Below are 13,498 nucleotides of genomic sequence, written 5' to 3' on the forward strand. Positions count from 1 at the left end.
AGCTTTACCTTATAGGGGCGTCCATTAATTGGACGCTTTACTTGAGGCTTTTAGGGGGAGGGAGGGTTTTACAAAAAATCACAAAAAATCACCCGGGGGAGAGAGGTGCCTAGTAAGATATCACGTGTATTTATTTTTTTATCTGAATTTTCAAAAATATTAAAATCTTCGATTTTTTCGTAAATTCGAAAATTTTGCTCGAAAAATTTTACGTAACTAAAAATACACGTGATGTGTGCCGGGGTAGGGGGATATATTTAAATATCACAACATATCACCAAGGGGGAGGGGAGGACCAAAAATTTCTTAAAAATCGATCACGTGATTAATGGACGTCCCCTTAAATGGAATATAGATATTCGAAATATCTATCGTTACCGAGTGATTTTTTGCTTAAAACTGTTTTCAAATTTTCTATTTTTTTAAATGCTTATATCTCGAAAAGTAAGTAGTTCAAACTACATATCGCAATATTTCTACATGAGCTTTCTTACTTTATAGGAATATACTGTATAATTTTCAGCACTTAGAATATTTCAAACAAAATGCTAAAAAAGTACTGATTTTGTTCATCAATAGTCATCAGCTAATAATCGATTTTTTCGATTAACAGCAAAGATCATAATATCATGAAAAAAATTATTCCATGTAATTTGTAAATTATGAGTTTTTAATTTTTCGGTTGTGGTTGTTTTTTATTAGTTTTATTCATTCAAACTTTGGATCTGTAACTGTAAATAACATTACGGTACTAGGATCACAGTCATAGTTTCTAGTTCAAGTTTTCTAGAATCAAGACAATTTATTAAACCATGAATTTAAATTTCTCAAAGTTGGTCAATTTTGAAAGGTTCTTTTAAAAAATGTACTAATGTGTGTTGACAAATTCCATCAAAAGTTTGCACATTAAATTATTTATGATAATTTCATAACACAAAAAAATCGAGTGAAAAATTGAAAATTTATGCTTTGGCAAGTATTAGTAAAACTAGTATTAAGAAAATAAGTAACATTTAATTTTCATTGTCAAAGTCAATCATTCGAATCCCGATATAATATATTAAATATTTGTTATCGAAAGCTATGCTATAAAATATTGACTAGAAATATCCTTTTGTAATTTGTGCTACTTTAACTTTCACTGAACCGTTTCCAAATCATCCTTGCCCTTGGGCGGAGCACCCCGAAGTCATTATTGCATCCGATTTATACCGGCATTATTTAATTACGTGATAATTTTAATACCATAAATTTTATTGCCTCCACGACCATGTTAAGGTTAATTTATTTTCATTTTATTTTTATTAATATAAATATTTCAATATATTATTGTGATTCTGAAGAATTCGTTTGCGTACGATTGCGCATGGCTTTGATATTGATCGTTCAGTCATACACGCAATTATCTATGGGGGATGTTGGAAACGAAATTCCCTGCAGAATACTGATCATTTGGAGATGAAATTAACTAAACCACTGAAATATTTCATTATACATTCTCCTGTGCATGAAATGATAGCAAACATCTAATATCAATAAATGAAGTTCACAAAATTTAAAGTTACTCGAATAGTTGAAAATGGAAGACGAAAATTGCTAATTTTCGTAAAATTAAAAAGAGAAGTCCAAAATTATCAATGTGAGATCCCATTTTAACACTTTGGTATTTTGCATTCGGAAATTTTCCCATTTATAACCTGTTCTTTCATATAAGCATACTGGTTGTTTACATCATTTTCAAATATTTCATGAATTATTGTAATTTTATTATTAAGAAATTACGACAATTCAGTTCAAACCTATATTTTTATAAAACCCGGGACAATCTAGGACAAAAAAACGAAATGCGGGACAAATATTGCTTTTAGGGAAACTCGGGACACAAGTGGAAATCCGAGACTGTCCTGGCTAAACCGGTCACCTTAAATTTAATTCAAAAATAAAATAAAAAAACATGTCATTCTTTCTTATATGTTTCCAAGTGAAATTGTCCCTTTCCTAGCATTACTGCATCAGTAAAATGTCATCAGTGTTGAAATTTATAATAATAAAGAAGTTTTTCAAATATAGATGGGCCAACCTTTGGGTTGCCATCAATTAGGTGCTTGCATGTTGTAGACATAACATGGCGCATGACCCGGGCGCCAAAAGACTTCCGGGTCATAATGTTGCGTAGCCGATGGATGTTGAAGTAACCGGAAGAGTTTCAGTGAGGTTTATAGTGAAAGTAATTAATTTTTAATTAATTTAATTATTAGTTATATCCCCGTGAAGATTTTTGCATATTTTTATTAAATTCAATTGATAGTTGGCCACTCCTGGATTTTTTTTTAAATTTCGGATCAATTTTTATTTTTTTTATAATGGCTTAATAAAAATACATGTGGCCCTAAATTTTCACCCTCTTATCACAAACCAAGTGGTACGGATCGGTCACCCCTGTTTTTTTATTTTCGCTCAATTTTTATTTTTGTAGTTATAAAGTTTTAAATATTCGGTGTTGGAATTTGCTCGTAATCATTTAATATGTTTGATCTACGTAAGTATCGATAAAACGTGAACTCATATAATCGACCTAATAAATCGCAAACAAGATATTATCCATATTCAATTTATTACCGACGTTTTCCACAGATTAATTGCCATTTCCTTCAAAATAATCACATACTCATCGCTCATATTTCCAACAATGAGAGTGCGCGTTTGTTTATGCCCCAGGAAGCCTTTTATCTTCCAGCAGGCGTCGGTCTGCCCGAATTCCATTTACTTTCATACCCTTGTTTTGGGGTAAAGTGAAGTCATTGTAGCGCTAACAGAAGTGCATCGCCCTTACGCCGAGGGTGGTTAAATCCCTTCGCAAATGTGTCCTCGTCATAAAATTTTATTCGGCATCATTCATTATTCTGTGTACAATATTACTGTTTGGGTTTTATAGGGTTTTTCACGCTGATTTTAGTAAAATAAATAGCATCTACTTAATATTAAAATATGGGGATAAAGTGTATTCATATATTTCAGGATTTATTTTATAAGGGATTAAGTAATTTGGTGAAAGGTTTAGGGATAAAATTCCTTTTTTTTAAAATAATTGTATCTATGTACATTGAATAATTAAATCGCAAAAATATAGTGGGTAAAGTATTTTGAATTAGTAAAGTTTATAAAATGTTCTTAGAAATAACAAAAATTCAGCATTCTATATATAGACCAACAACTATCGATTTACTATAAAAATAATTTATACAATTATATTCCTATATTGTTCTGATTATTGCACTAGACGTATTATTAGGTAAATAAATTTTAGGATTTATAGCATTTTTACAACGTTTTTATAAGTCATGCAAAGTAATCACCATAACTTTATTTTTGGTATAACTTTATGCGCTCGGCTTAAAGGTCAAATGGCATCTATAATGGTTATATTGCATGGTTGCAATTCTAATTTGTGGAACTATTTTGAAAAGCTTAATGGTGCCAATAAGGAATATGATAGTTTTGGTAGAAATTAGAAGCACTGAATATAATTAGAATTTGGAGATTATGAGTAGGTACTGCATTCACAGAAATAGATATTATAGTCATTATAGTAAGTTTTTTTTTTTTTTTTTGTAATAGTTTTATTTAGCAATCAGAAAAATTACATTTTTCTATAAGCTAAATTGCAAATTATGTGAATGTTAAAATAAGATAGGATCCACTGATCTATCTTACATTATGTTACTTAATATATTTATATATATAACTAATGATTGTACTTAAATACTATGTAGAGGCCACTTTCTCTTCAATCTTGGGTTTTGTTGAGGGCGCAGTAAATCCTTTATCGATTCATTTGGGTGCATCTCCAATCTGTTACGGTATTTAGATGATAGTTCTTTATATGTTTCGTGCACAGTCAGCATTTTTAGGTCGCCATAGACAGTTTTGTTAGTGACATACCAGGGTGATTATAGTAAGTTCACCTCGGAATTCGAGATACCCAGCTGTAAGTCTGTAAATACTCTGTAAATACAGAAGTTGTCTCAAAACCTACATATGGTGAGGTGTACGTACTATATGTAGATTTTGATACAACTTTTAGGGTGTATTTACAGAGTATTTACAGATTTACAGCTGGGTATCTCGAATTCCGAGATTTTTATCTAATTTAAGCTTAATTGACAGGACTATTATGAGAATACAAATACATTACTTGTTAATTGAACATATCACGATAATGGACATTTTTTGTGTCTTGAGATATTTCACACTTACTTTTAATGAAGCTTTTTGGAAACTAGTTTTCGAAAATTATTTCAATTGAATAAAACCAAATAAAAAATACTCAAAATATTTTGCATTGGAAAATTAATACACGATAAAAGCCCAATATTTTTCTCAAGTTTTTAACATTGTTCTGCGTCTAGTGCTTTAATATAAACTTATACAATTGATTTTCTGTTGTTGTTACTATTACTAAATACCTCAAACTAACTCTGTTTTGATCAAAAAATCAAATATCTGTGTCTTACTAGAAACATTTTATTACGAAGAGTAATCAAAAATAAAATTTTCTAAGCGTGTATGTTGATATTTCAACTATTTGCCGAAACACTGCCGAAAAGGGCTATTTGCATCTAAAAACATTTACGATCTATGTTTTCAAATGAAAATAAATGTGATAATTATTGCTGCTTGATATCAGGTTGCACGCAACATCGATTTTGAACTTGTGGCTGCAATGCCAAGATGTACCCAAGAAACATTGAATCAAAAATAATGTTTCTTCTATCCAATTCCTATTTGATGATAGCAAGCTACAACACCTGTATTATCATTCGCTGCAATCTGCGCATTTGATTCTTCTATTCTTTGGTGTTTGCGAACCATCGTGTTCGGTTCGCGTGTTTCCATGAGGAAATGAGTCATATAAAGAAACCATATATATTCAGTGTTATGTCAGATGCAAATTTATGTACTGACATACACAAAGGATAAAAATAGTGAAAACTTGTTTCCAACCAGAACGGGGTGCGAACACAATCGATATCGGCACCCGCGAGACGGCGCTTCCGTTACCAGGTAACCTGTTATACCCACACACCTGCGACTAACCAGCTGTTCGCGGTGCAATGAAGTTACGGATTTATTTATAGGCGGCCCATGCTCCGGTCAAAGGGCTGAGGGGGGGGGGAGATATTTTCATAGTATTTATCTCATGCTTATTTTCTTACGATTAGTGCATTTGTTTTTGAAAAATAAATATAAAGTGAATATAAAGTTAACCCTTTCCACTCGACACCAAGTCGGACGTTATCTACTAGTAACTCGGCGCCACAATTGGACGAAAACGTTCTTCTTGCAAACTAGCTTTTATTATATAAGTACATTCATTTACAATAATATCTTAATTTATTTTCTGCTATATGTAAGAATTTAAAGCAATTTCGAAAAGGCATACCGATTGGATTCCTGTGTCGTTATAATTAGCGTCGTAAGTATAACATATCGTTTTTTATGTGTTTTGTCTTTTTGGGTGAAAATTTTGCTTGAGGAATTGCTCGGTCGTTTTGCCGTATTAGGAAAAAAAGATTATATAATAAAAAAGGGTAAAAAGTACTTTGAAATTAACTAATAGTAAATTTTGTAAAATATAGGACATTGCTTATACTTATACGCATAGAAATATTTTGAGGATGAGCAACTTTTTTTAACTCACGGTCTGCATTAAATTTTTATAAACCTTGATATATAGTAATAAACTAAATTATAATATAATTAAATAACAAGTAAATATTTCATTAATACAACAAGAAAAGACTACACTATAATTAATTTATTATGGCGCCGCCTTCCAACGAAACCATTCTTCTTGTAAATTTGATTTTATTGTGTATGTTATGCCCTTTATAGGGCATTGAAAAACATGCATTTACAATAATATCTAATTTTCTGCTACATGTTAAAGCTTACAGCAATTTCCAAAAGGCATAGCAAGTTTTTTCCAGTGTCGGGGTAGCAACCATCCGGTGTAAAAGCTCAATGCCATGAAGATTGCCGCCTTCATGGCCAATATATTAAAATGAAAATACGTCCAACCAAATATACTAAATTAAAAAGAAGTAAAATAAATAAAGAAGAAAAAAATAAAATTCTACTTTAGAAATGGTTGGCTGGACTCAGAAAAATATTTATTGGGTTGCATGAAGCTCCCGGGCCGCGGATTGTTAATCCTTGATCTATTATATCCGACGCTTCAATATGAACTGAGTCACAGTATTTGTAATTCTATAGTGTTTTAATAACACAATAATATAATGCAGTTTTTCAATGTTTAAAAATATCCGAGAAAAACATAAAACTTGATCTCCAGTTTATTTTTAGAAGCAAAATCATGTTTCTGAAAAATATTATTAAATTGGAAGTAATACGGCGAGATTAAAACACAAGTATCGAATGAAGCGGGCTTAATGATGCAAAAATAACTTAGGTAGAATGTATAGCACAGTTCACAATTTGTATGTTTTTATTTCAAATATTCAATGCTACTATATACACGACGAAATATGAGAATTGATTTCAATAATGAAAAACCTAGAAAAATATTATTTTTATTTTTATAACTAAAATTAAAAAAAAAATCGTTTTGGTGTAATGGCGTTTTTATACCATTTCTACCATATTAATTATTTATTACAATTATATATCTTAGCTATTTTTTTGTTAATCGATTGACTATTATATCCACTGCAGTAATTATTACTGCACATCAAACGGAGTTTCCAATGTGAATTCTACCTGTCGTTCAACCTGTGATTCAAATTTGGCGCGGTTCAATGCGCTTGGTTTGAATACTGGCAAGCCCATCACCAGATCGTGAAGGAACGCATAGTTACTTCACACGAACGACATACATATTATATATCGTAAACGAATTTCTAATTGTAAAATGAACACGACGTCTGACAATGTAAAGAGAGTGATTATATTAAAAATATCATATAAAACAGGGTGGAATTAACGAATTTCTAACTACTGAACAATTTATTTTCACCATTATGGATTTCGGAATTAGGACCAGAACAAATATTTTTGTTTGGTATACTTTTAATTGCAATCTGCCATACTTGGACATTCAGTGATTATTTTCACGTTATTATATGGTAGTAGTTGTCTAATCATGTTGTGACTATTTAACTGTACTCTAAGTATTTGTTGACATTTTATTATATATGCAACTGTACTCATGAGAGCCCAATTTCACTTGAGGTTATATGTGAGATCTATAACCTCAAGTGAAAATTTGACATCAAAGCTGCCTAATGTCGGACTTGGCCCTGGCTAGATTCAAACCAGCAAACCCGGGACTAGTTTGTGCTAGCTTAGGTCCGAACTGATTACACCACTGCATAGAACAAATACTATTTCTGCGAAAATACTTTTTTTTAAACCTGGGTTTTCATTTGGACAGAGTACTCACTTGGAAGATTTACATTACTAAAAGATAATTGAAAAAATTATATCGACTGATGGGTTGCAAGTCCAACCATCTACTTAGAACAAGATATTGATAAAAAAAACAGTCTTGAAGCCAATTTAGGCTTATGGTATATCACTTTGGGGTGTGCAAGCAAAACCAACATAAATATTTTGCAAAATATTCAAAACAAAATACTCAAGTAAATATTATAGACGCCCAGATATATTTCAAATTGGTTAATTCATCAATACACTAATCAGAGTAGATAATCAATAATCAAGTAAAAATCAGAAAAACACACACATCAACTCACTAAGAATCTGCTAAGAGAAAATACAATAATCGACTTGAAAAAACTATGACTTAGCCAGTTTATAAGTAATTAAGGTTTAATTAATTTAACCTGTTTCTTATTCTATTCAAACCTACTAAGAGAAGCTACTATAGAATATTATTGCTTTCGGCTACTATTGATTCTTGAGAACTAAATTTACATCTTAATTTTAATAACTGAAAGAATAAATTTTAGTTTTATAATATATTCATTATAATATTTATAATTTGTTTATTGAATGAAAAATCTACTTTTGAAATGTTTATCATTTAACAGACAATTGTAAATTATCAAGTTTGATAAATGTCTTAAAATCTTACATCAAATACGTCTACCGACCCAAAAGTAGGTTTTAGGCAATTCATCATCAGTCTCAGTTCATAAAGAGTCTCCATTCCGTCTCAATCAATCTCAATTCATTATATTGTCTCCGTTATGTCTCAATTTTTAATAATATTCTAAATGAAAATTAGGAGCTTATTATACCGTAAAATAGACCAATGATAGGGCAAGACTATGTTATGTAGCAGGTTTCATATAAAGTGGTACTATAAACTGTAAACGCCTTATGTGTTAACTGTGCAGTTAGGCGTTTTGGATAGAAAACCTTATCTAGAAAACGTACAAATATCAAAAAACGATGTTATCATAACTGCATCTTTGAGATAGGGCTTGATAACATATGAGTGAAGTTGCATGTTATATGTAAATCGCCTTATCGCACAACTAATACATGGTATTTTGACAGTATTTATTAGCATCTTGTATGAAAACTGGAACGTAACATAGACTTGCTATAACATTGGTTTATTTTACGGCAGAATATATTTATTTTCGCATTTGGCACAACAATTCTTCATAATGACAAAATATATTCTTATCGTTAGTCAGATTGTAAATATTTTAAAGAACCAAAAAAATTTAATACCATATTATTTCAATGTTATTCTTCTGGTAACACTCCTCCGCCTACCCTGTGAGTCACTCACAAAACTGCTATCAGTAGTGACTTATCGCTTGTTATGATCTGTCCGTGATTAATGTTGGTGTTTATGTTACTCAGTTTTTTGTGCATGTATGAACTGTGTTTTTTCTACACGAGGTTATCTAACACATGTAGTACCTTGTGTATTAATGAGTGAGTTACAATTTATTTTTTATATCTTGCCGTTGAAATATGTAGATATTTCAATTGTTATGTGCATGGCAAAAAAGTGATCATGATTTGATGGCGCATGAGGCGCTTATATGTATTATTGTATTCAAGATGGCGTAATTTCTTTCAAATGTCATATTTACAATTGATACATAGAATTATTTATCTTTATTATGGTTATGCAGATTCTAATTTTACTTTATTAGTTCGATTTTAAAAAATATGTTAGTGGTTTTGATGGACGATCATAAATTATTTATTAACTTTAAAATTAAATTTTAGGTAATTAGGCTTATGACTAATATATTGACAAAATAGTGATCATGATTCAATGGCGCATGAGACACATTATTGTTTTATTCAAAAGGGCGCAATTTCTTTTATATGGCAAATTAGTAATTGCTACATAAAATTATATTTTTTTTTATCGCCATGCGAATTCTAATTTTACTTGATTAGACAATTTTTAAAAATTATTAGCTGTTTTGAGGGACGATTATATATTACTTATTAATTTTAAATTCTATGAGACATTTTATGATATGAGGTAAGGGGGCGTCCATTAATCACGTGAGGTTTTTAGGGGGAGGGGGGGTTTGACAAAAAATAACGAAATATCACGTGAGGGAGGGAGGGATATAGTAAGATATCACGTGTATTTATATTTTAACAATTTTTTTTAAAAAAGTTTATACATTTTCAAAAATATCCTAAAATTTTACAGTTTTTTCACATAACTAAAAATACACGTGATCTTTGGAGGGGTGGGGGCTAATTTTGAATATCACCATGTATCACCAAAGGAGAGGAAGGGTCCAAAAATTCCTAAAAAGTCGTTCACGTGATTAATGGACGCCCCCTAATTAGGCAAAAGCTTGAAAAAATGGTGATCATGATTTAATGGCGCTTTATTTGTTCAAGATGGGGTAATATCTTTTAAATATCAAATTTACAATTGATACATAGATTTATTTATTTTCATTATCGTTATATGAGTTCTAATTTTACTTGATTATAGTAAAGTATTAGTTTTGAGGTTATTAGGCATATGCTTGCCAAAATAGTGATCATGATTTAAATGTGGCGTTGATCATGATTTAAATGTCAAATTAACAATTGATGCAAAGTATTATTTATTATCTACCTTAAAAGAAAGTTTATTTTCTTGAAAAAATCCGATTTGCTAATTCTATGTTTTCTCGACGTTTCAAGTCATTCTGAATCGAATGAGACCAAATTTGGTAAAAGTATGTGTGTGTGAGCCGATTTTTGACCTGTCGTCGTCTTTTTTCAAAAATGACTGGATCGATTTTAAAAATTTAAAAACCGTTTAATGTATTTTGATGAGGATTGTGTTTGTCAGTTTTGCTTGGCCAAACCGTATCTTTGTAATTAGCAGAAAAGGAAAAAAATCGTCCACTTTTTAGGTTATAATCTTGAAAATAAAAAAAAAATATTCGAAGACGATTTTAAAAATTCGAAAAATCTTCGAAAGATATTGGTTGGGAATCGCGTTGATTAGTTTTTGGTAAAGATCGGCAATTAGATGTTAGTTTTGTTTTTTGATGATCTTGATAGAACTCTAACTATAGGAATAATCTGAAGTATAAAAACAGGCTGACTGAACTATATTCTAGCTGGTTATTATATGAAATTCATAACAAAAGAATTAAAAACGAAATCTTAATGACTTATCAGTCCACTAATTAACAATATTTTTTTATTCTTTTGTATTACAAACACAGTAAAGTGCATCATGAACAAATTAATTTATGCCTCATGTAGATGATCAAACAAATCTAAATTAAAAAATATGTTTTCTTCCTTTTTAATCAAGCAACTTCTAATTGCTCTGCATAATATATGTAATATCAATTTTATTATATATTTTATTTTTTCAAATGGTTTTTGCTATTACCATTCAGAGACATTTATCCAAGGTACTTAAATGCATTTTACAACCGTCTAGTGCCTATTACATGTCGCACAGGTGAAGTACACAATTTGCATGATACTTTGCAGAATTCTTGTGTTCGAAGCAGTTTGTTTTGTCCTTGATAACGATGTTATAATATCTATTTGAGATGCTCGAATGTAAAAATATGTAGCGATGATTTCATTCAATAATGTACGTAATAGCACAAATAATTCTCAATTAATTGAAATAATTAACTGAATGATGGCGTTTGTGGACTGTAATTTCAAGTTATCTGTGCTTGTCATCATTTATTTAAATTTTAATGTAACGACAATTAACGAGCTGCATAACTGGGATATGTAATATTCAACCTTGCAATTTAGGATAATAGAAGTTTTTATAATGACCAGTTGGCAGAAGAATCTTAAGGCGTAATAAGTTAATTTTGAATTGTTCACTATAGTACACAAACGTGGAAAATGATTTCAAAATTTAATTTAATAGTAATGCACAATTTGAATTTTTATCATTGTCGATCTTTTACCGTTTTGCTTTATTAATAGGTTCATAGTTCAAACACTCTGACAATCATTTTTTTTAATGGCATCTTGTTGCCATAAACCTATTTATATTATTATCAAGTACACCTAATTTAAATATTAAAAAAAATATATTTTATATTTATAGATTCATTCATATTATATTCAAATAATTAATTAAAATCAAAGAAGCTTACTAAAATAAATATTGAAGTAACCTAGATAATTTTAATGATACAACTATATGTTTCAAGAAACCTATAGGGTGTTATATATTTTTGTTGGACAATCAAGAATTATGTATTTTTTATTTATGCATGATATTTTATAAAATTATGGTGCAATATTATAAACGCTAGTATTTTGTTCTTATACTTTTCTTTTCTCATTTATTGCATTATTGACTTAAAACAAATTTTTGTTTAAAAAAAAAATAACTTTCTTTTGAACTATCACTTTTCAAAAATTCTAGCGTCAACATCAATTATTTCTTTATTCTATAAATTTCCATTTATGTAAAGCTACAAAACAAAAGGCCTGAGCAAAATCGATAATAATTATTTTATATATTTAGAATCAGTAATTTAATCCTTCGTTCCGATATGCATTGACTTTGTAAGTGTAAGTAATTTGATCTATAACATTTCTGCAAGAAAATGAACCAGTTCTATTTTTGTTTTTATGCGATTGGAAATTTAAGAGTTCTTCTGTATTGTTGTTGTGTATATATTTTATCTAATTTTCTATTTAATAAATTTGAGAGAGTATTCCGGTCTAGAGGTATGAATTTTACGCGATTCTTGGAAGGCCATAAAAAGGCCTTTTAATTTTCAAAACATTTTTACTATAATTTCTTTACAAGTTGTTATAGTTTGGAGAATATAAAATAAAAATAGTCATAAAATTTTAATTCAAGAAGATATTGTAGTGGGGGGTCTAAAAGAATAACATCATGTCCACGATTTTAGTTCTCCAAAAAATCAGAAGAAAAAAAAAATTAATCTAGAATAATTTTGCAATCGTATAAACCACGGACAAGTTAAAAAAAAATCTGCTGGAATGTTTTTCAATACTCTCGAATTTTTTGAAAACAGTATTTATTATTATGATGAGCTTAGTTAATGCTAAAGAGAAGTCTATAAAGAAGACTAAAAATTTCAATTAAATCGGTCGTAGAAGTTGAGAAATCGTGAGTATCGTATGAAAAAAGTCAGTTTCGAGAAAAACGCGTTCAGTTTCGCAGAAGAACGAAAAAAACGAGAATTACCATTGTCCAACAACTACATTACCAAAAAAATTTATCTCTTGAAAAATTCTCTTGTACATATATTCTTGAACATTTAAACTTTGATAGTATGTGGAAAAATAAAATCGATTTATTTTCAAATTTTATACCAGAATACTCCTTTAAGTAATTATTTTAACATATGTTCTCCGATAGCAATCGCATTTACCGTTAAACTTACCCTATCTGTAATTAGGCGCTTCGAGATAATTATTTTGGCCGTGCATATAAAATAGACGCGGTGTATAATTAGGCTAGCACGCGCCCACTTTTTTCACATCTAAATTTCGTTGTATCAAATAATTTATGTATTATGCATGCTACTAGGAATTATCTCATATATGGGGTAGCTTGATTATATTTATTTGACTCATGATTTTCGGGCAAGATAAGGAATCGAATTCAGGGCGAAAATGAAAGTGAATTTTTAATTATTAAAGTACAAGTTTATAACTTGCCAACTAGTTGTCCATGGCATCGTGCCTTAAGGAAAATTGCTGAAAATTCCCGTACCAAAAACTATTTTTTTTTAAAAAAAACTTTAAATTTTTAATTTTTAATAAGATTTTTGAAAATTTTGATATTTTTGAAAAAATCGACTTTTTTGAAAAATTTGGATTTTATTTTATATTTTGATTTTTTTTTTTTTTGAAAATTTTGAATAATTTTTCATTTTCGTTTTTTTACGATTACTATAACTTACCCTGCGGGAAGTTAATAAATAAACATTTACTTTTTGCTTTCTTAATTTTTTTTGTTATTATTTTAAATCAATTAATGAATGTATGAAATTAACATGTATAT

The 13,498-nt window shown here is 29.5% G+C and overlaps 1 protein-coding gene across 1 annotated transcript in view; it reads right to left on the minus strand.

Annotated features, from left to right (window-relative positions):
• LOC113376733 (ankyrin-3-like) overlaps nucleotides 1–13,498 on the minus strand; it is a 123,473-nt gene that overhangs the window by 27,998 nt on the left and 81,977 nt on the right. The window lies entirely within an intron of this gene.

Source organism: Ctenocephalides felis, unplaced genomic scaffold (genome assembly GCF_003426905.1).
Source record: "Ctenocephalides felis isolate EL2017-DRISC unplaced genomic scaffold, ASM342690v1 CF-g0.4_SCAFFOLD_01886, whole genome shotgun sequence".
Taxonomy (NCBI): domain Eukaryota; kingdom Metazoa; phylum Arthropoda; class Insecta; order Siphonaptera; family Pulicidae; genus Ctenocephalides; species Ctenocephalides felis.